This window comes from Anas acuta, chromosome 8 (genome assembly GCF_963932015.1).
Source record: "Anas acuta chromosome 8, bAnaAcu1.1, whole genome shotgun sequence".
Lineage (NCBI taxonomy): Eukaryota > Metazoa > Chordata > Aves > Anseriformes > Anatidae > Anas > Anas acuta.
Window position 1 is genome coordinate 4,993,824 of NC_088986.1, and position 24,692 is coordinate 5,018,515.

Genomic DNA, 24,692 nt, shown 5'->3' on the forward strand with positions numbered 1-24,692 from the left:
AGTGACTTTAAAAATGAGAAAAAGCCTTCATCAGTCAACCAGGATGCTCTGTTATGTGTTTGCACTGTGCTAATAATCCGGGTGTCTCTCTCAAGTGCTCCTTGCACGTGGAGGACAGAAAGCTCTTACTGACACCAGCTGCTGCCGCTTGGGTGACAAAAGCTTGCACCTTTTGGTCACCCAGATCCCACGGCTGCTTCCCACTGAGGCCACAACCCTGGCTGTTCACAGCAGCAGAGCTGACGCTGTTGATGCCATATGCTGTCGTGATGCTGTCTGCTGACCTGGTGAAGTATTTTGAAAAGCTTTCTGCTAAATGGTCGTGATGGAAGAGAAGGGCTCTGGCCACGTGCATGCTCGCCCTCCTGGTCTGTAGGTGCACAGGCTGCTCGTGTCCTGGGTCCTTGTCAGGAACTGACCTGAATGGGGTCTGTCTGCCTGGTGTGCCCTGATTCCTTGGGGAGGGAAAGGGCCAGGGGGTATTCCCTTACTCTAGACAAGCTGCAGACACAAACTAGGGAGCTTACCATCACGAAGCATCGGTGCCTTATAACCTTCATCCATTTTGTGATTGAGTGAGGCAAAGGGGAGTTGTCATTAGGTTTTATTTTCAAAGAAAACCAAGAGAAATCACAAACCCAATATCATATGATGGGCAGCGTAGAAAATACACTGTCCTGATCCAACCAAATACTTAAGCAGATACTTAGTCTTTTCTTTGTATTTAAAATTTATGCTCAGGGATTTGGCTCTTGACACCAAACATCTTGGGCAATTCAGTCTCCCAGTGCTGCTCAGGACATTCTTTTCAGCTTATAAGGAAACTTTATTGAAGCAGTACAAGATGATAAGCATTAATAGAAGGAGAGGAGAGGAAGAAGAGAGGAACAGAATTCCTATTCCATAACTTCAAAGGAAAAAACAAAACCAAACAAAAAAACATTAAGTTTCCTTTGCAGAAGTATGCGGAGTGTGAGTCCTTGGAAGGGCAGGGAATAAAAGATGATAACCTGGCTGTCAAAAATAAAATGTAAGCTGCATATTGCACCCTTTGCTTTAGAGAAGCAATACATCTTGCTGGAAAAAGCCCTGGTCTGCCACTATTCACACCATGCCTGACTTGATCATCTCAGCCTCAGCTAATGCCCATGTGCATTACCCCAGATGCAGCTGGGCATGGGCAGCCCCCTCCCTTCCCAGCTCTGTGCTGGGTGGCCTCAGACCTGCCTGCCATGTTGCTGCCCTCTCCTGTTGGATGGACCGACCAAAACTGTCCTTTTGGTGGCCAGAGAGAGCATGGAGGGACACAGAAACATGGCACAGTGGGAATGGGAGTGCAGCAGTTTGGTGCCGTTGCAGGGAAGACCACTCCAGCAGGTTGTGCTCTGTGCTCTGCTCCTGCCCCATTGCCATCCCCAGGGCTAACCCCAGCCATGGACACATGGATGAGTGCTGCCTGCTGACCCACTGGGGCTGTGAGCCCAGCACCAAGAACTGGGGAGAGAGAAGAGACAGAGATGTGTGCCATGAGAAAGGCAATTAACCACAGCCCCAGATAAGAGTGAAATATTCCATCTGTCTTTGTTTTAATGTCATTGATCTAAGCCAGAGGCGCAACGATTTCCAGTGCAAAAGTTTACGGATGTAATCTCTGTTTGCTGGTGGAAATGGCTCCACGTCCTTGGGAGTGGGAGCATGCCCTGCTGGTGTGGTTTGTCTTCTGGGGAGCTAAAGACTTCAAGGAGATTGCTTTAGCAAGGGGTTAGTAAACTTCACAGTTGTCCGCAATATTTTATTGGAGGCCGGAGAGACCGCTCAAACATCTGTTTGAGGGAGCAAACAAACAGCTTTGCCACGTTGGTTAGAGCTGACTCATGCTTTCTGTGATCAATGGACTGAAATTACACGCTGAAAGTGCAGGCTGGTATCTAGGATATGACTTTAGGGTAAATAAGAGCATAAAGAGGGTGTGCAGCCTCCATGCGATTGGGCTCTGGCCTTCTTCATTGCACTCTTTAATATCACATCCCCGAAGGGAGACTTGGTGGTGGTTGCTTTTCAGAATAAACATTCTGGGTCACAGCAGTGATTAATACAGCAGAGATCTGGGAAAATATACCTCTGTAAACAGTGACGTTTTATAGCTGTGAAAGGAACTGTGTGTACTGAGAACTCTCTGCCTGTATCTGAGCATGCCCCACATGCAGAAACAAATCAACAACTGGGAATTTCTGCATTTGGTGAAAAATATTCAGATTTCATTTGTACAATGCATCTGTATTTTTCTGGGAATTAAGAGAGAGAATATATATTGTGATAGGAAAATGAATATAAGAGGAGCCAAAAGAGAATTCAATCAGATTTCTTATGCAGATAACATAATGAGATATATTATAAAAGTTTTAACTTTGCTATCAGTTACCAAAGAGAAAGTTTAAAATATAGATCCTGCCTGCCACAAATTTCCAGTATAATAATATTATCCAGTATAATTTTATGTGCTCCACAAATATATAAATATATAGCTGCAGAAATACAGACATTTAATACTCACAAACGTGTGTCACCCAAGTGAAACAGTGAAATACGCAGGGTGCAAAGGAGGTGGTGATGCTATCTGTTATCCGCGTGCCAGTCCTGCCAGCAGCTGGGAACTCCAGCTCCACAGGGGTTTGAGGTCGGCAGGAGAAGCCGGTACGTGTAACCTAATAGTGCAGTATAGGCAGGAATGGTTTGCACTATACAAAGGGCAATTTCATGGTCATCTCCCTTGGAAAGCTGATGGGATTTGGAAGCTGAACAGCTATGTGTGTCTTTGAAAACATCTCCTGCAACGCTTAGACAGAATGGCGACAGGCCTTAAAAAAAAATCCCCAAAATAGGCAAAGTTAGAACCTGTTTTATTCTAATGCTGTCCAAGAATAGGGAAGTCTGTCATGTGAACTACAGAAATTATTAAGTGTTCCCCCATGGAACAACGTGACTTTGATTAACTACTCTTACCAGTGCTGATGGCTGTAGGGAATGGTCTATGCAGATCAGGGGAGAGTCCCTTTAATATCTGGTGAGCAGTGAGTGACATGCAACACGCTTCATGTCTGAGGATGCTCCAGAAACCACTGATATCATCACTGGGGATATATATTGCTGCATCATTCATATAGAGAGTACAGCCCTGAGCTTCAGGGGCTTAGCATCTTTCTTGTGCTAAAGAACAAACAGCATCCCTAGAAGAAATCCAGCATTTCTCTGCAACAGGAACTTTGCTCTCTGCCCTGGCATGCAAAGTCCTTTTCTTCCCCTGTAAATACTCTCTCCTTCAATAAATGTTATAACATGCGGTAATCTTATTATGCTAGGTAGGTTATTTTTGCAAAGAAAACACGTCTTTCACCTCTGAAAGTCTGCTTCATTCAGAGCCCATTCAGCTCTCTAAGGAAAAAACAAGGCCTGGGCTGTGCTGGCAAGTGTGCTGGGAAATTCGGGAGCTGATCCATTCTTCGTGTTGCCTTCAGTGCCAGGGGGCTTATGTTTTCCATGGTTCCCTTGAATGTGGATATCCCTTCCTTGCCCCTTTCAGGAGGTTTTCCACAGTGCCTGTGGCCATGAAGATGTCCCTTGCTGCCCAGGTTTGCTCTGGGAGAAGGGGAGAAGGAGGAGAAGAGGACAAGGAGAAGAAAGAGGAGAAGGAGCAGAAGAAGTAGGGGGTCATCTGTGCTGGGTTTTAGCCTCTGATCCCAAATCTTTCTGAAAATTGAACAATTGGCTTAATAACAGGAAGTTGGGAGCTGGCAAATTACCGTTCCTATAATCAGAACAGGACGCTGAGAGAAGGAGCTGTGCTTTGGCAGTGATAACTGGTTTCCATGTTTCATTAAAACAATACAGCTTATTCATATTTTAAGATTGTTTTTTTGTTGTTCAAAGGCTAACAGAGCAGGTGCCCCTTTTATGGGCCACTCACCCATTTTGGCGGAGTGGTTTGCACTGGTCTGCAGAGGATTTACTCAAGCTGCCTGGGTAAACATGGTACCAGCTCTGCATCCCTCTGATATCAGGACTTTAGGGGAAAAGACACGAAAAAGTCATTTCTGTCATGTCTCCAATCCACGCCTGGGCTGACCGTCCTGGCAGCCCTCTGGCCATGCATGTCTCCTGAACTGTTTTTCTCAGAAGAGGGTCAACATTTTGGTGTGGGTGGGAATGAAAAGTGACTGAAAGGCTAAATAAGGACATATCAGGATGCAGGCATGCACCCAGCGATTGTGCAGTGCAATGCGTGCCTGGAGCTGTGCAGGGGTGATGCTGTGACCAATACCAGAAATATATGAACCATTTCCTACAGCCAAGACTGTAAAAGGGTAACTCAGGTCTACAGAGACCTTCCTCCTCTGCCTGTTGGTAAAGTCCCTACCCATGAGGACAGAAGCACAGCTCTTGCGAAAGGAAAATGTATAAAAAACAGATTCCTTGAGTGCATTGTGGCTTTTCCCAGCAGGAACCCGCGTTGGTGGAAATCCCTTCTCTGTCCTACCTGGCTGCAGCAGGCAGGGTGCTGGGGTGTGATGGGCAGCAAGTGCACAGCACAGCTCCCAGGATGTTTTGCAAAGCCGGCTCAAAGCTCTGTGCAGAGACACAACAGAGATAAGCCAGACTGAGTGACCGAAAGCTGCGTTACCAAAGGTGTGGGTCACAACAATCCCATAACAACACTAGCACAGAGTTTCTGGGACAGAATCTTTGAAGGGATAAGGCTGTATTTTGACTGAGTTGGGTCTGAAGGCTGTTGTGGAGGCTGTCTGTGCTGCGGCCCCAGAATCAATGGTTTGGGCAGAACCTCTTGCTGCAAAATAGCAGGACTCGAGGCAGTGCTGGCTGCTGCTGGCTGACCCTGCAGAAGTGACAGAAGGAAAAAGAAAAAAAAAAAAAAAAAAAAAAAGGAAATAAAGTAGGAACTATATATATATACTAATATAGGAACTATATAGATGAAAAATGTCTATCCTCTGAGTAACGGAGAGTATTTATGAATAGCTTGTACCTCTGGCAATAAGACAGCAATAGAAAACATCCAAAAAATCCAGCATAATGTTCAACTGAATGGGGACTTATTCCTTTGCATTATGCTTAAGGATAATATAGACCAAGCGTGTGGCTTCATCAGACAGCTCCATAACAAGATCTGAACCAAACTTTTGGACTGAGCAATTTAGGAGCAAGGAGGAAGTCATGACACACCAGGCTTTTCCAGTTTTGTCTAAGAACTGAAGAGCCCAGTGCAGAAGGGAGACTGGTCTCTGAGGCCCAGCACCTTTTGCTAGATGACAGAGTGACTGTAGGCACAATGCTGTAAAATATCCTGTCTGCTTTATCTTGGGTGGAGCAAGAAAGGAAGGAAAGTCACAATAGCTCTCCTCCCTTAATCAAAATAGCCCATGCCTATCTAAGAATCAAAGATAAATTAGTAATAGGGATCCTTGGGGATTTAAACTGCTACTAGAAGCCAATGAGAGACAGGGTGAATATGCATACTTGAATGTCATCCAAGCATTTAACACACTCCAGTTTGGACAAAGTGTCTGTGTGGCATCCCTCTTACCAGTTCCTGTGCAGTCTCATAAAATGCGTGAAAACAGCACTTTTTTTTTTTTTTTTAAAAAAAAAAAAAAAAAAAAAGCCTCTCTTTCCTTTCCTATACCTATATTTCCTCTTTCCCTTCCTATTCCTATATCCCTCACATCCTCTGCTACTGAGTCCCAAAGAGGATCCAAGTGCCTGCCAGCCCTGCAGCCTCCCAGAGCCCATCACTGTCGGGAGCGGTTCCTTCTGCGTGTCCTGATGCAGACGCGTTATGGCCCAGTGGCACGATGTCATGGCATGCCATCAGAGAACCTGTCCCTTTGGAGTTTGCATTTGTTCTTTTTTTATTTTTTTATTTTTTTTTTCTTCAGCAGCTCAAAAGATGTCCTTGCTGAACTCCTCGTTTGCACTTGGTCACGTATTACTCACATTTATTTTACTGGTGCTGAGTATTTATGCATTTCCTGCATTTAAAAATAACCATGTACAATTTTTATTTTCCAAGGAAAGAAGGAAAATTTTACCTCAGATTCCTAAGCAAAACGGAGAGAAAAACCTGGAGGTGATCAGAGAAAGGACCTTAGGACGGAGTTTTATTCTCGTATTATCAAAGTTTATTCTCTGAAGGCAGTGACTTACACTGTAACAAGAGAGATTTAGGGAAAAAACATCCATGTCATTCACTGACAGTAGTAAGGGAGCAGTGGGAAAGCCCATGGGAAGGGATGTGTGTAATGTCTCCATTCCCAGCAATTCTGAAGTGCAATTTTCACCAGTATGGGTCAGGGCAGTTGGCAGTGGTGCTGGTTTGGGTTCTGGGTGACACCTACCTCGAGCAAGGCTCAGGCTGGCAGTGAGGTGACCCAGCTCTGAGTTCAGACACACAGGCTTGTTTTAAGGGATACGGCATCCCAAGAAGGAGGGAAAAAAATAATGCACATTTTCTCATGATTTATGCAACTGATATGAAATATTTGTTGTACATTTCCTTTGGGATGCATTCAGTTCAAAACCTGTGATACCAACTGATAATGAGTTACATATTTATTTTGAAGCAGAGCAGGCCAACACTAATTGGAAGCATGTTCTGTTTGACTAAGCAGGTACAGGAACTCCAAAGTATTCACCATCACTTAACTTAGGTCTTTACAATAGTATTAATCAAACCACTTTTTCTAGGCTTAGAGAAAGTCAATGGAACAGTCATCAGGCAGGACACAGAGCAAAGCTGTCCTGGCCAGGACCAGTCAAAAAGAGTTTTCTTTTTAGGACTGTTACGTTTTCATTATAAATGAATAAATATATAAATAATAATAAAATAAAATAAAATAAAATAAAATAAAATAAATAAAATAAAATAAAATAAAATAAAATAAAATAAAATAAAATAAAATAAAATAAAATAAAATAAAATAAAATAAAATTGTAAAGCTTTCAACTGTGGCTAGTAAATATTTCATTGTCAGATGAAAACTTCTACCGATTTCAGGAAATATCTTTTTTTTTTTTGCCCCCCTAATGAAAGGAGGCATTTTTGTAAGAGAAGTCGCTGTGAGTTTCAGGCCCCACTTCCCACTGAGGAGCAGCCTTCTGGGGAATCTGTGAGCAGTTCTTGTACACGTTCCTCCTGCGCTCCCTGGCAATCACGATGCGTCTACAAACATTAACGGGTTGTGCTGGGGCCCAACCACAGCCATGCGAGATGGAAGGCGAGCGCTGTATCCCTTACCCAGATGAAGAAATTAAGATACGAGGCCACGGCAGCTGCTGCTGCAGAGCTGAGCGCCTGGCAACACTTTTCATCATCGTCATTTGCATTATATTATCCTGCACTATCACGCAAACAGGGCTGAGGCTGCGGACTGCAATGTGGTGTAGAAAGACACATGAGGAGACTATTATATCTCTTGGGACACGATTTAATGTTATCTGTAGCAGGTCTGCTCTGATAGTCATTATGCAGAAAATTAATTCACAGCCAGGAAGGGGAGGCACAAGGACAGCCCTTCAGATGGCATGTTAAGTGTAGAAAACTGTGACAGCACTGCCCTAACAAGACAGCCAGCCTTTGAAATGCATTGACGATCTAGATTTTTTATGACAGCAGAGAGATCTGCATATTAAACCCTTCATTTTTTTCCATAGATAAATAAATAGAAATAATATACACGAGTGTGGGTGATGGAGGAAGCCTTCCTGTGGGCAGAAATGTATTCAGGGAACTACTCAATGGGCGTCACCACGTATGGTAACAAGCAGAAAATGACCAGAGGAGGCTTCTGGTGCCAGATCCTACAGCCTCGTGACCAATGCCCCAAGCTGCCCATTGAAGTGATCCGTCCTAGACACTGAAATATTGTTTTCATGGTGCTGCAATGTGGGGAACCATCAGCTAATTTCTAAGCTATAGCTGTTTTTTTCCAAGTGCCAGATCTTGCCAAACACTTGGGGAAAATAATAAAAGAGTATTCTCAATTGAGTTTATCTTACAATTTCAGGTGTTAGACACTGTTTCCTTCCCCAGATATGAGAAAAAAAAATGCTGTGGGTTGGTTTATTATTTTTTTCCATGTCTAATTCCAGCTGTGGGATGATTTTATGTGCCTGGCAATCCTTGCTGTGCTATCTAATAAGTGGCTGTTGAGCATTCACAATTGGCTGGAAGTATTTCAACCGCACTTCTGCAGGAGAAGAGTTCAGCAAAATTTCACGAGGGTACTTCAGCACTAAACTTTCCTATCTGGCCAAGTTACAAAACGGGCCTTTCCCTCATACCATGAGGAGATTAATAAACCAGCAAAACCTCCATACACACAGGTTGGAAGAAGAAGACAACAGAGAAGGGCTCAAGGGGGAGCCAGGACAGAACGCCCTGGTGCAAACACGCTGCAATATTAAGTAAATGGGGAAAAACTATGTAGAGATTTTAATTAGTGTTAGTAGATGGTGCATGGATCTACAGGAAGGAATCCACTGAAAAACACAGGTTGCTTGGTACTGCTGGGCTGGCTCCACGCCTTGGAGAAACACAGAGTGATCTCCAGCGAGGGAGTGTTCCCCAAAACAGCACAGCGAGGACATCCTGCGCTGCACCACGGCTTTTTCCAAGAAAAACAGCCAGCAGCCCAAACCAAACCCCAAACAACGCAAACCTCAGAAACGTAAATAAAACTGAGCAGGAGAAAGCAGCCTTCGGAAATCTGGGAGAGCAAGGAAGGAGCAGCCCAGCTGAAGGCACCGTGGGACTTGCAGAAGACCAGCCTGCTATTTGTTCATTGCAGTGGGGTAAACACGTGGCCAACCTGTGATGAAACTGGCCCTGGGAGCAAGAGATCTGGCTGGGGAGAGCACAACAACGTGCCTGTTTCTCTATATGGGAGGTTTTGTGTGGACTTCAGCACCAGACAGTAGTAACTTTCCATTCAAAAGCCAACGAGGAGAGTTACCACGATGGTGTAAGTCCTCTCTGAAGAAGAAAAGCACTGAGAGTGGCTGGTCCCTTGGACGGCGGATGCAAGTCCATGGGTTAGAGCATCTCTTGCCAGATGCTACAGAGAGCCACTCCAAACAAAGGGCCCTCTCAACGTGACACAAGTGGTGGTGAGTGTTTGCCTGGAAGTGCAGCTGACATCAGAAAAAAAAAGAGTCTCCAGGAAAAACAGACTGGTCTCGAGCACTGTGCCTTTAAATAACAAGATCCTCTCCTCCAGATGATTTTAATAAGCCCAGGCACATGTGTTGTAACCCCTTGATGCAGTACAATATGAATAACCAAATAAAAGATCTCTCCAGATTTTAAGATTTACTGTTTGCGATGGGAAAAGGCCAACCAGATGACATCATTATACTTCAAATGTGAATTACTGCCAAGTTTGGTAATACTAAACTGGAGAAATTGATCCTCTATGTTTTTTCAGAAAAATGATTTTTGGCTTTGGTGGCGATTTTTTCCTTTGTTATTTATGTAACTGTAACATTTGTGTTTAGCAAACTTTAGTTTTACTTAAAACTGGAGCCAGAGTACCTTATCTTACAGGTTATTTGTTTTCAGCCATCTGCTTAGCTGGAAATAATTGAGTTTGACAATTTATGGGTTAAAGAGTCAATGGATTGTGTTGGATAATTCACAAAGAGCCAAATTCTAGCTCAGGCAAAGCTGTAGCTGGCTTCAGTGGGAGTCTGCCTGATGAGGATGTCAGGATCCTGGTCTCTGTCTGGAAGATGTTGCATTGTTTGCCTGAGGAAGAAAAACCCATCCGTATGTAACAATAGCACCCTTTTCATGTAACACATCTGGATTTCTGGAAGGATAAAAAGCCACGATACTCCAGCTAGTACAATACTATATTTCATTTATATACCATCTCCTCTGATCCCATGGATATTTTCAAGCACCCCCTTGAACGAGGTCCACCAAACGCTGCTCAGCTCACCGCGGAGCTAAACAGACCGAGTCCCAAGGAGGTTAAGCCACTTGCCCAAGACTGCAAAGTGATTCACAGGCAGAGCTGAAACTGAAAACCACAAAGCTCTTTTTCCCACACCCCTGCACACCACTTCTTTCAAAGTGTTTGTTGATGATGTGAATAACAACAGTTGCAAAGCTTTGTGTTGCAGACAATTCCGGTGAGATATATATATTTATATATTAATCAACTACTTACTGAAATCTCCTCATTTTCCATTGCAGAAAAGGATTCTGAAATTTCTCATTACAGCACTGTTTGCAGGCAAATCCACATCCTTAAGGCCAGGAAAATGTTCTATTTTTACAGCGTACATAAGTATACTTATTAAAGCAGCTATATATGCATGGAATCATGTTGGATCTGTATTTTTCAGAGAGGAAGCCCCAAGCCTTACAGCTGTTATTACTCTTAAAAAAGTGCAGCATGACACCGGTGAAACCCACTTGGTTCACCAACTGCAGCAGAACAGGTCTTATTTAAGGCTTGGTGCCATCAGTGCTGCAGAGTACGATTTGCCTAGTGGAAATCACCGCCTGTTGATAACTCACTGCTGATTTATTTGTTGTGTTTGATCCTTAAGCCTAATTCCCCAGCCCCAGTGCCATGAGATGCTTTGCCCTGAGGATGGCACAGGGAGGTGACACATGCCAGATCCTGCTGCCCTCGGGAGCCTGTGGCATGCCACATTGGTGCTTTTTGTTGTTGACATCTCTTGCTGAGGGGCCAATCTCCCAGCTGTGGACACATTTTTTCTCAGTGCCCGTGAAGGATTGGTATGAGGTGACATGGAATATTTTTCTGTTAGCTGTAATGGAAACATGTGCATGTCTGAGGAGACCCTGAAGTCACATGCTGCAAAAGGTGGCCTGTGACAATGACCTTACTCCACTTCATCCTCCAATGATTTTGGTGAAGTTTTAGCCAATTTTGGTGAAGTTTTAGCCATATCACCAAGTAAACACACAACCCTTCCATGCTCATCCTCATAGTCACAGCTATCATGCAGACTGATATACTTTGAAGCAATTTTCCTGTTGCAAAACAGTGTAGTGCATTAAATTACAGACTTTTGGAGCACATCTGTGCAAGCCCCAGGAGTTAACCATGCTTTCATCCATCACTCGATGAGATTTTGCATTACATCTCTGCATCGTGGCTTTGCCCGTGGCAGGTGAGGGAGCGCTCCCAAGACACAGTGAGCAGAACCATGAGCCCCAGCCCAGCAGGGAGGCGATGCTAAGTGCCTGTTGGTGGTGGGAAGAGATCCTGGAGCATGCCCACAGCCTGGGAGCAGCAGCGAGGAGTGGAGGACGAGGCCAAAACAAGCACAGGAACTGACAGACGCCAAGGGGAAGCTCTGGGGCCAAGCACGGGTTGGGAAGAGCATTTGGCTCTCTGAGTGAGAAGAACCTTCCTGGCTCTTTGGTTCCTGGTGTGCAGGGGAAATGGGGCTTCACAGCAGCCCTTGGAGGAAGCCGCCCCACATCAGCGCTGGCTCTCACCCCAGCCAGGCATTTCTCTTCCCACCAGCCAAATGGGAAAAGAAAAGAGGGACAAAAAAAATAGCGCTAAGCCCTGAATTTTGGCGAGCTGCTTCAGCCATCAAAAAAAAAGTTGAGGGCCTCTCTGGTTACAGTGACAGCCGCCATCTGAACTGTGGGCGAGTTCAAGCCCAAGGATGGCTTTGTAGGACTGGTTGTGAGGAGGTTTGGGGTGGGATGGTTCACACACCTCATTAGGGACCAGTGCCAGGGTAAGAGCTGTGTGTGGCTGGCCTCACGCCAGCGGCCGGTTTTAGTCACACCAGCTGGCATCTGGGCTGGAGCAGGGCAGGGCGGCTGCAGATGAGGCAGCATCAGTCTCTCAAATCCTCTTGGCTTTAGAAGCTGGTTTCCGTGGCTCAGGGAGGTTTGGGTGGCATAAAGAGCTTTCTGTTGTCCAAACCAGTCCTGGGGGAAAGGTTCAGGGATGACCAGCTCCTGGGCACGGAAAGAAGTGTAAATATTTGCTGCTGCTTTATTAAAAAAAATGATATTTTTTTTTTCCCACCCAGCTGCACATTCTCCACAGATGCGGTGGGCAGATGAGGATCTGGAGTGGGGAAAGTGGAAAACCTCTGCTCCTGCACTTCTTGCTGCACCCCTAGGTGCTCTGCTAGTTGGATTGTTGGTAGATATGGGAATCTGGCAAGCTACGAACAGCCACTTGCTTTAACCAGAGAGTGTGAATGCGGTTATGTATTTCACAGCATGCAAAATCGACCATGGACTTGGCAGAAATGTCCCCACTAGTCAAAAGAATAAGGAATATATAAAATACTGAATTCCTGCATCCAGATGAACTGGAACACAACCCCAGAAAGGAAGAACTAAAGAATTAAAGCACAACATTTAGTTAAAGGTCCTTACATTAAGCAATATCATGGCCATGATATAGGGCCCCCAGAGCTTTATTCTCAATGGGGCATGGTGCAGTGCATGGAGGAGGGAGGCCAGGTTTGCAGACACAGCACACAGCACATGGCACATGGCTTGGCATGATGGGGAGGGCCAGCAGAGCTGGAAATGACTGAGCTTTTCCCAGTGAGAGGGAGGTGAAGGAGCTATAACAACCCTTCAGAGGAAAGCATTGTCCCTTTCCAATACCACATCCTTACTTCTTCCTCCTTCCCTCTCTGTATGGACCACGTAGATCCCAGTGCCCTCCATGAAAATCACTGTGTTGACTCCAGGTACTGCCCAAGCCAAAATACATCAGGGAAGATGAGGGAAGGAAAGGCAGGACAACCAGCACCCCAAGCCAAAGTCCTCCTGCACCTAAGTTCTGTCTGTTACAAGGGGAGGGTATATCTTGGGGTAAATGAAGCAGGGACCACCACAGGAGGGTGTTTACAGCCAGGAAGATGCACCAAGTTATCATTGCAGTTGCTCGTCTGACAGCTTTTGGATTCACTTTATTTTACAAATAATCATGGCTGGTTGCCCGACTTTGAACTTTGGTCGGGTGGCGTCCTGCATTTCAGCAGAAGTCTTGCGTTTAGTGGTGTCCAACTAAAACATGTAATGTGGTCAGAAATGTGTTTTCCCTTGTTTTAAGAGAAGCAGCAGAAGGAAACTTGGAGGAAGTTCTGGTCTCTTTTTTCCTTCACTATTGGATGGCTTCAGAAATGAAAGAATCTGTTTCTGTGTGAATGTATCCCTTTGGACTATTTTTGAAACACATTATCTAGAGCTGTGCAAAGGATTGTTTTATTTCTGTGTGGGTTTATTTTTTTTTTAATTATTTTCTGCCAAACCAGAAACAAACAAACAAGCAAAAAACAGAAAAAAAGTCCATTTCAGATTGACTGATCTCTTTCATGCCATCATGTCACTATAAGTTAATAGTTCTGTTTCATTTTCAGATTTTGATTGCTATTTTCTTAGCCCTTAGAAAAAAAGCTTGAAATTGCTTTTTCATGAAAAAAAAAAAAAAAATCTGCCTCCAAATTAAAGAGAGAAAAAATCTTTTTATAGAAAACAAAAACAACAACAAAAAAAATGAATAAAATATGTTAAACTGATTCCATTTTCTTATTGGCTTGCAGGTAAAGCTCTTTGGAAGCTGTCTAACTAATTTCTCATCTTAAAAATGATATTCTAGCAAATTGTCTGTTCAGAGAAAACCCCAGTAAATTTCCAGTCCTTGTTTAATATGAAGTGATACTTGGGCAAATGTACTATTTCAGAATGAATAAAATAGTGCAAAACTAGAGATGTCAAACAAATTGAAATCACCTGACATTCAGGGCTAGGTAGTGGAGCAGAATCTCACCAGCTTGGAATAAAATAACATGACCTGAATGCAAAACCCTTTTGAAATGCAATTTCCTTCTCAGGGCACACACAAATCAGACACAGATGCAGCAATGTCTCCTTGCCTTTCAGCTGATCACAGTGCATGTTTCTAGCCCACCTTGACTGCAAAGAAGTTCAGTACTTAAGCCTCAGTGGATCAGCATGATCATCTAATGCCATCTTCCTCTCTTGGAGTTATTCCTGTTATTGTCCAAGCAGTACATCTTGGAGAAAAACAGGAAAAAAATTGAATGGATCCTCCTAATCTTCTTGAAATCTAGAAATGATGCACACTGAACTGCTACCAACTCACTCAAAAAGGATTTCTTGGAGGTCCTTTACACAAGCAGCAACCCAGCTACCTCTTCATGTTCTCTGACAATGTCATAGCCCATAGCGGACTGCTTTGCATCATTCCCATCAAGGTGCCTAGGAGGAAGGATGAATCCTTTTGACATTTTTAAGGTGCTAGAATAGGATCTGGGGAAGCGAGGAAGGTTTTTGATGCAGCCCTGGTGATCAGGGGACAGGGTTTGAGAAGGGAAAGCACTGGAGACTTTTCTCCAACTTGTCTTCATTTACCCACCAGTGTCCAGGACCCCATCAAAGTATCAATGCTCTTGAACATCTTTTGTTTGGGTGAGGTTAGAGTTAAATCTTTCTAACGCATTTTTGCTGCCAGCAGTTGCACGCAGCTAGAAATGGATATCTAAAGAGAGTGCATATGAAGCAACTAACCACAATTGGTGTTAATTTGGAAGTGTTAGATTTGAGGGTCCATGAGAATAAAGTTCCCTGAACAGATCTCGGTTGTGGCCCCAGGTCAATGCAGAGTGTTGTGCTGGGTGTGTGAACTTGAGGAATTTGAGCTAAGGATCATGATGACACTAAGACACCAAAGCATACATAAATGGCTATGCAAAAAAGATCCTCCTCTTTTTCCACATTATTTCAGTATGTATTTTAATGGAATTTTGGATGAAATTCAGCTAATGCTTGGAAAGGTTTGGGCTGTTTTACTATCTTAACCATATGTCAGTGCTTCAGTCCTTCCCTGCTAGATTTAGGGTGTCTACAAACCAGTAACGGAGTCTAATCAAGTGTGTCCGGAAAGGGACAAACCCAGCAGTGTGTGACCAACACAATAACTTCTTTTTCATTTTTTTCTAACTTCCTGGTGTGCTAATATGATTATTGTCCACGGACATGGAGTCTTTATTTTAGGAAAATCTTGGAGCGGATTGCAAACACATTCCTCATCCTTTCCCTGAGAAAACATTTATGCTTGTTTTATGGTTGGGTAGTTGCTCAAATGCCCATGCAATGTGTCCGAGGGGGGCTGGCGTGTGGGAAGAGCAAGCCCAGCTGCCCAAAGAGAGTCTCCTGAGGGCAAGCTTGGCACTTTGGCCAAGAATATTTTTGAGGGGGTTCAGTGGAGCTCCTGACAAATCACTTCCATGCGAGTCAGCCAGGCCAGGTGGACAGAGGTGGCTGCAGCGGAGGCTCGTGGCTGATGTCGGTGGTGCAAGGTGCCCCAGGCACCCGTGTCTAACCAACCATGGCCCACAGAGGTGGCTGGTACACAACCCCTGCACTAGCCATGGGCCATGGAAATGGGCATGGAGAGGACACGGTGGACAGCAGAGGTGTACAGTCCCCACCTCCCCCAGGGTGGCTTTCCAGTTTTGAGAAGAGGGAGACATTCCTCAGCTTCTTGGGTCTTCCTGGAGGATGGTGACACGGCCTTCCTCTGCTTTAACTCTCCTTTTCAATTCACAGTAAATTAAGATTGCTATTATTATTATTAGAAAAACACTTGAGCAGCCCAGGGAGGCAAGTTAAGAGGAGCTGGTGACATCCTGAATCTCACACAACCTTTTACCCTCACATCTGTGCGTTTTCATCAGCCGAATTAAAAGTGAGTAGAAATGCTCACACAATTACAAGTTTCTATGTATGAAACGACTGGTTGGGTACCCACGCTGCTGGGTCCCGTGCCAATTAGCTGAGGCAGAGCACAGTGACTCCAGCTTATCCGCACAGCACAGGGCTCTTCGTCATCTCAGCCTTTCCCCTCTAATAAGGGGTTGTGCTTCGGTCGCATAGTTTGGTCTCCATTCATAAACAGAACACATTGCAATGTGAAAATCTGGTTGTAATCTTCCCGCATGATTCCTGGGGGCATGGCATTTCACTCCTAAGCAAGGGGACTACGAGAACTTTTCTGTTATGTCCTTCTGTTAAACACCATTGTGAGACACCGCTCAGTGGTGTCTTTGTGCTCCCGGTGGCACCGTGGACGGGAGCCCTCCTGCCTTAGGGTTGATGGCAAAAGTCACCGGGTCAATGTATCCAAGTTTCAACTGAAGCACCTGCAGCCTGGTTTGCTACTCCACAGAGAGCTGCTGGTATCTGCAATGCAAAGGATCCCACTCAGCACGGCCTCCCCTCCTTCTCCCATAGAAATGTTGCAACAAAAAAATAACCCTCTCTAAATAAAAACAACATCGAAAGATCTTCTGGCCCTCAAGGATCTATTGTCCCTAATTCCCCTCTCATTACCACTGTTTATCTAACACTTTTGCACTTGGGCTCATGCGTTATCAAACACCTCAACCTTGTCATTGTTGGTCCTCACCCACACTAAGGATGGCACCGTCAGGATGCTCAGGCTTTGGCTGGACGTGATACAAGGAATCAAAATGCTTCCTGTGCAGAGTGACCACCACATCAGCAGAATGTGTGCTGGGAGAGCACAATTCTGTTGTTTCAGCGCCACAGCTCCAGTTCAGGAGACAACAGAGCGTCTTCCCGTCTGCCAAGTGCAATGCAATCCATCTGCTCCCTTTGACATCACTTTGCTGCCTCTTGCAAGACCTATTCCCCACCGTCTCTGCGCTTTCCAGGCACACCGTGAGTCATGTTCTTCCCAGGTACAGCAAAGCTGTGATTTCCCTTTGGACATTATAGCAGTTCTCTTATTTTGACGGTCTCCTGCTTCAGTAGCTTTCACAGGGTTGTAGTTCTTGGTGTGAAGAGTAAAACAGATGTTTTGCTTTGTTTTGTTTTTCCAGCAAACAGCAAAGTTATTTCTACGAAATAACACAATAAGAAAGCAAGATCCTGCCAAATCTCAGAGCATTAACCTGCAGCTTTAGCAGTGTGCATTTTCCGTTTAACCCACTAGTAGCCAGAAAAGCAAGCATTTAGAGGTATCACAGGTAAAACGGGCAGATGTGATGTATGAGGCAGATCTTTGTGAGTGGATTCACCTCCCCTCACTTTAACCATACAGAAAAAAGACTTAAATGTGGTGGAGAGCCACCCTGGGACCCCTCATGAATCAATGAAGAGTAACAGATGTATTTAGGGTGTGATGGCTACTGCAGAGCAAGATTGAAGAAGGTTGAGGTCCTTTAGGTGTCCCTTTCTCTTTATTCAGTCTAAGGGTGACTAGCTCCGACTTTGACACCATGAGACAGGTGAAACATGCTGTTTTCAGGTCAATGAACGGGTTGGGTGCTGGAAAAAGCTTTCTGCCCGGAGCCTGGCTGTGCACTGGAGCAAAGCATGCCACCTCTTCCAAACCATAGGAGTACACAGCGGCACCTCTCCAGGATGAGCAAGGTGATAACGTAAAGTATGAGCAAAAGAACACAGTCTGAGCTTTGGTAGGAATGAAATATAATAAAGCTCAGTAAGTCATTGTGTTTCTTGGTAAAGTACCACGTACAACTATAAATTGTCTGTGTGATTCTACAGGTGACAGAAGATGTATCGGTCTCCGATCGCTGAGCTGATTTAATGCATGAATCTGTAACAACATTGTTTGTTTAAATTTATGACACCGAAGTGGAATGAAGCCTCTCAGATGTTTAAGATGTGATTTTTCCTGCTGTAAGCAGGCTCCTTTGTTCTATTCCTGCACTCCTTCAATACCTAACCTTGTAAATGGGTCTAAAACAAGGAAATTTGGGTTAGGATTAGGGCTTCCTAATCCAATTTTAAGCCTCTATTTAATTGCTCCTTGGAGGCCCAAATACTGATGATTTCTCCGTTTTAACATCTTTGGTTTAGCATGAAACAAAGCGGAAATTATACTTGCTATCAGAGCAGTTGCTGTAGCTGCCACATGGATGTCAGGTGAAGGTGAGAGGAAGAGAAGGGGCTTTGTCTTCTCGGGAACATGAAGGGATACCGCAGTGCTGCTCATAGGAAGTGGCCATCCAATAAAACGTCTGGGCTCTCTTCATCCTGCTGCCTTCCCTCTGCAAACGAGGGGAAAGAGCCTTTCTTTGCAACTGGTCTCAAGTTTCTTTTTCATCAGAGGAATGTAAATGAAAATACAGGGCTTACCACCAAGAATAGACGTACATTTAAGCTCTCTCAAATAAGCAGTCATCTCAGATTTCCAAAAGAATAGGGATAGACTGGTTTTGCTGTTAGAAAAGGGCCACATTTTCAAGCAAAATTGCTTCAAATCTTCCTCTTAACCAGCTGCTTCTTTTGAAACTTAAAAAGTCAGACAAGACTTCTCAGATAAACCACGCAAATGAATCATATTCCCAGGCAGAGAAGATCCTGATATTGAATTATTTCTTGCCATTGTCCAGTCTTGCAATCCCTGGGCTAAATGAACAAGGATTTCCATGGAAAATGACCTAGGCTCCTTTTTCTCTTTAAGTTTTCTGTAGTTGTCCATTGGAAGACATGCAGCTGGGAAAATACTGCAAAAACAGTTCCCAAGAATACTCATTTTAATGCCTTATTGCATGTGCTGTAGCTGTGCTTATGTTCTTTTTTAAGTTTCTTTTTCCAGTAACGAACACATTTACTGACAGGAACAATTACAGAAGCAAAAAAATAATGGGAAGAAATTGTATAATTCAAATATTCACATTGGAAACTTGGAACGAAGTTCCTTTGATCATGTAATAAAGTCATATTGCACTCTCCTGTAAATCTAACAGCTAATAAAAAAAGGGTTGGGGTTTGAATACTGATAAGAAAAACTGATTTGTTTGATATTATTTGCAACTGATGAAGAGACTTTTGGGGACAAGAGGCGGTATGTATTATGCATGCTCTGTGAGACCACCACAGCTTAAAGCAAGCAGACACAGGCAGCAGTGCACAGCTATGCCGAATGAAAAGGGATGGGAACTTTTGCCCACACTGAATGCTGGTTATTCAACACTAAGCTATTAAAAGATAAGGATATAAAGATATGATATTGTTATCCGTAACGATAGCTCTGCATCTGCTGCAAAAGAACTCCTGCACTAGCCAGCGTGCCTCAGCTGAACTAGATGGAAATATGGCTATTTATGGTTATTATGACTTATACCCTGAATCAGGAAAAAAAAAGATACTACTAAACTAACCAAAAAAAGCCATAAGTGCAATCCAATTGCAGGAATCACCATAAAGAATAAAAACTAAGAATTAAATACCTTAGAAATACTCTTAAGGGTGATGCAGATTTTTTTAATATGGACACAGCAATGAGTCCTCAAAAAAAAAAATAAAAATTTGAACAGAGCTAGAGAAATAGAAAATCTGTGCTGTCTATGCAGTGTAATTAAAAATTTGGCAAAAACACCACTTAAAACAGCTAGGTTGTTGGAGAATGTCAGCAATGACTGAACTCAGCTGGTTAACCTCTATTTCTACAAGAGTAATTGGAGAGACAACTATTTGGTTTGATAGGCAAAACCTCAATGAAAGGTTTTCTAATTTAGGTTTTCTGTCACTGTGCCAGGTCAGATCTCTGTATTAAATAAAAGATGGAAAAGAAACAAACAAACAAACAAAACAATATTCTCTGCAGTTAAAAATGTGATGATGACTTAGCTGGGCATAAATCCAGCTAAGCTGCCATCATCCATAACAGAAATGGGTGGAAATCATCCGTAACAGAAATTATTTGGTCATCAGTGGTAAGACGAGAAATCTGGCAGCATCCCATCCACCTGTGATGGATGTTTCTGAGTTTCTTTCTCATGCCACTGAACTCATCGGTGGGAAGTATATGAGGCTGTTCAGCAGCAGAAATGGCCCAGTTAAAAACCCCACCTGAAAGACAGCATGGTACATGGCCCACTTCTTGACTTTATGAGAAGAGATGGTGATGGATTGCAGTGGCTGAGAGGGCAGATAAGTAACTATTCAGTAGAGCGGTTTAAGCTTTCTTCCTTTTCTTGTTTAAAAAGTGATTCTCTTAGGCACAACAAAAGTGAAAAGAGGTTAAATCTATTCATTTCAAAGGACACTTGTGCAAAGATACTGAAGAACGCATAAAAGTAATTTGTGAGCTCCACTTCTTACTTAAGTCAACTATTTTCACAAAGGATTCATGCAGCATGTTGGGATTCTTTCAAGTGCCTTATTTTCAGCTACGGAGAGGAAAACAATCTTTTAGTTTAATAGCCCAACTTTTCAAATATTTATGCCTGATCTGAAAATCTGCCAACATTTTCTCCCTTAATGGATCATTAGAAAAATTTCTTCAGTTCTTACTTTATCTTTTTGCTGAGCTGGTGTCATGTGGATTGGTGCGCAGTGGTTTGGCACACTGCAGCAAGCTAAAGAGAAAGGAAACACCAAGCTAAAGAGAAAGGAAAATACTTTTGTACCAAAATGAAGATACTTACCGCCCACCTTCCATTTTCTGAGCCTAACAGCCCAGAGTGGAAGTGCTTTTTGGTAAGGTTCCTGGGTCTGTCAGGTAATTCCTAGAAAGTGTGGAGAGAGACTTTAACCTTTTTGCCTCCATCAGATAGTTTTTAACGACTTTAGAATGCTGTCAAAATGTCTTCTGTAGCATACGCACAAGAAGGGCACAATCCTGAATAGGAAATTGTGCATGATCCCACTGTTTACTCCAAAGGGAAGAGCATGCACGATGCAGAAAGCCTATGCACCATTTACACAGTACTTAATTTCCTCAGATTTCCCTAAGATTACCTGAGTCTCGAGCCATAAGTCTTTTACTCCCCCCAGCAGCTCCACAACAGTGTATTTTTCTCCAGAGCTTTGGGCTTTGTGGCAGTGAGGTCTTCAGAGGTGGAGTTAATTTCCCACAAAGAAACCAACAGCTAACAGGCCGATGTGGATGGCTACATTTCTTTTCAATATTTGGATAAACTCTGATTCAACTTACTTTTTTAGCATTTTTTTTACAATGTAATTATTTGGAAAACAGAACAATGTACAGTACCAAGAACATTCGAAAATAGAGATTGAGCAATAAGAACATTATAGGACTTGATTTCAAAAGAATGCATGCAGCAATTATTCCAGGCTGCATTAAATTACAAAAATTGAGAAAAGCTGTGACCTAGATATTTCTCCTCCTGAAATATTTTTCATTTCAAGTGTCTACTTTTTTTTTCAGGGTCCGTTTCTAATGAAAGGAGTATTATTTTGTTGGTAAGGTTTTTATCTTCGCAAACCCATTATGCTATATTAACAGGTTGCAGGGGATAGTTAAACACAACAGAGACATATGTAGTCCCAGTAGAGCAGACCAACAGATTTTGAAACAAAGATACTCTGCAAACCACTGGAAGTTATACAAAACAGACAGGAGAACTATTTAAGAGAGGAAACCTGATATGAATCCAGTGCTGGAATTGAAAAGCTGAAAAGCTCAAAGAGCAAAACTCAAGTATAAAATGTTATCTGTGCAGGAGGGGATTAGTTATGAGCTGAATTATATTAAAACACAGTCTATGCTAAGGAAAAGTTACAACACACATCTTTTTTTTCATAGGAAAAATACAGCCATTTTTTCATGGATTCAGTACTGGAAAAGCAGCATTGTACACAACAGAGGAAAGAATAGCTACAAATATAGAGAAATTACTGGTTTTCTTGGTGTAATCGAGTGCTTTAGAACGTGATAGAAGACCAACAGAATATAGTTTCCTGTCAGGAACTTTCATAAGAGTGTGTAAAGATGAATTAAAAATACCAAACACAAGGACGTTGTAATTGTAATAATTGCTCTGATTCAGGGTCAGGACTGCCTGGGTAGATTATACGGTGAGTCATATATTTTTTTAATCTGCTCCCGAACAGTGATTATCAACGTAGACCACAAGTTCACCTCTGGAAACCTTACAGGATGAATGACTGTTGACTTAAAGATTTCAATAAATTGTTATTTACTGAAATGTTACTCATGGTTACAGTAAAGTCAAGTACCGATCTTCTACACACAAACTACTTTATCTGAACTGATTTATCACCTATCACTAATAGCTCTAAGTTCCTCTGCATCCTGTTAAAACAGTTTTGCAAATATTTAACTGCATCATCACAAGTCCAAAGCAATTTTCCCTAGCACTTTATTGCCTCTTTGAAGTATCAACCTGTAGAAACACTACTCTTCTCATCACACCTAGCCAGATCAAGGTCCAGCAGAAATATTGCTGTATATTTTAGATGAAGACTTTCAGATGGGCTCTGATAGAGGCTTGCAGTCAGGCAGTTGGCACTCCCTTCCCAGAACTAGATGTGGCTTTTGCTACTGCCTCTGTGACTCAGGGCATGCCCACGCTGCAGTTACTACACATCATGGGCATGGCAGGGATGTGGGGAGCTTCCCACACAGGGGAAAGCAAACACCTGAAGACCCAAATCCGAAAATCCTGGGGAAGAGGAGAAAGATGCCAAGGGACCAACAGTGTTTCCAAGAAGAAGCGTTGGCTTTGTGCCCCCAGAAATAGCCTGGTGGTGGGAGGACACCTGGATGCCACCTAGATGCATGTGTATGTGACAGGACATGCCTGGGACAGAGCATGGCCACATCTCCCCACGGCAAGCAGGAACCTGTTGTGATTTTCACTGAAGGAAAAAATACCCTTACTCTAGAGTCTATTTCCCAAGATCAGAAGATCCAAGCCCTGAGCCCACAGCTCCCCCAGAGCTTGACAGCAATAGGTAGGAAATGTTTTCCTACATCCTGAATAATGGCTTTATCCACTCAAAATACGTTTTCAATACAAATATATCCTACATGAACTGAAAGCACTTACATTTGAAAGAGCTATTCATGTCTATTAAGTCAGACAAATGATTGAAATTTAACATTAAAAGTGCAACTCCACACCTTGTACCATTTATTGACAGGAAATTAGGAACAATTAGATCTCTGTAAAGCATGGCAAAACCATGATTGCCAAAGGTCAGACCTCAGGAAAACCCTGCAGAAAGCTCAACAGCCGAATTTCTTTGCAGGTATGCTTCTTTTCACTTATTTTGTACATATGGTTTCGGCAACAATCAGGTAAAATGGACAAAAACAGATTTCCCCCACCAGCTGTAATAAATTCAATCCATTTTTCCCCTCCTGTTATAAACAAGCAGAAATGTTGCATAGAGCAGACACTCTCTGGTCTTTTATGGGCATTATTGTGCTCTGGAATGGAAAGAGGACTGGCAAAGATTGCTTGCAAGTACAGGAATGAAGGAAAGAGAATTAATTTTCTGCAACTTGCTGTGTGTATTTCTTGAGTTTTAATACACTTGCATACAGAAAGTTCACAATGAAACACCTTGTGTAAATATTGCAAGCCCCTGCCTGGAATTCTGGCAATGAGCTGTCAGCAGATAAACTTTCGCTGTTACTTTCCGTAAGTGGATAGCCTTGAAAACACACAAGAAAAATAAAACAAAAACAAAGAAAAAAGAAAAAAAAAAAGAAAAAAGAAAAAAAAATGAGAAAAGTAAAAAAAAAAAAAAAAAAGTCAGATTTCATGATTTCCTTTTCAAAATGGACTGAAATGTTGATTCCTATAAGTTTGTGTCTGTCAAGACTGTTAAGAACCGATTTTTTTCCTAAAGGTTATATCCAATTCAACTCCATTTTGAATAAAATTTAATTTGGGTTCTGAAGGTTTTAAGTTCTCACAAATATTCCCACATAGAGTATAGATTAGATAGATAGATAAATTGACAAAATCAGTATCTTTTTTTCTTAACTTCCAGTTCTGGCTACCACTTGAGCCAAACATCCCAAAACAAAGCAAAGACGAATATTCTCTTGATAATCCCAGCTGTGGCCAGAAGAAATTGTGCCTGAAATCGCGTGAGAAAATTTTGAGACAAATGAGCTTTGGCTAGCTCAGCTGTGAATGTCTGGATGCTTATTTAAAGTGAAGTGACCCCAAACTGCAAAGCACTGGATGTTCACTCGTCACTAATTTCTAATAGTCACTCTGAGACAGGGTGAAATGGCCAAGAAAGGGTTATGGGCTCCTTGTTTGCACAGAGGATTTAAGAGGTGAATGAGGAAAGGAACAGTCTCAGGGGGGTGTAGGCCATGTTGGTTGGAGGAATTGCTTTCTTTAGGTGTTACGCTGGAGTTTTGATGTTTGAACCATAAGGTTCATAATGGCCAAAGGCAGAGAGTGATGGCAGCCACCAAGGTGGCATGGTGTCCTTGTAGGCAAGTCAAAATCCACTGCTGTGGTTGGGCCCTGCTTCTCCTCTGCCTCATGGAGACGGAGGTGGAATAAGGGGTCCCTCCATCTCCATCAGGACAGACGTGACTCTCCCACTCCATCTCCTCTGCCACCCCCTCGTCCCTAATGTGTTTCCTCCTCTACACGTTCGGCCACCTTTGTGCAGCCTTGGGCAAGGCCGAAGGGGCAGACTCAGCCTTTGAGCAGTTCCCTAGGAAAAGCTGATTTGGGGGGCAATGGAGGGTAGGTGTGTTGGAGGAGGACAAGGAGAATATGTAGTCTGGGAAAGTGGGAAGCCTTTTCTGTCTCTGGTCCCTCAGACGAGTGCAGCTGAGATG

At 43.2% G+C, this 24,692-nt stretch overlaps 1 long non-coding RNA gene across 4 annotated transcripts in view; it reads right to left on the bottom strand.

The window, feature by feature from the left end:
* LOC137860292 (uncharacterized) overlaps nucleotides 1-24,692 on the bottom strand; it is a 291,949-nt gene that overhangs the window by 39,770 nt on the left and 227,487 nt on the right. For 2 of the 4 annotated variants that reach the window (XR_011098815.1, XR_011098816.1), the window contains one exon: nucleotides 20,539-20,619. The exons of the other annotated variants lie outside the window; for them this stretch is intronic. This is a non-coding gene — a long non-coding RNA (uncharacterized lncRNA). The remainder of the gene's footprint in view (nucleotides 1-20,538; nucleotides 20,620-24,692) is intronic. 4 annotated transcript variants of the gene reach the window in all.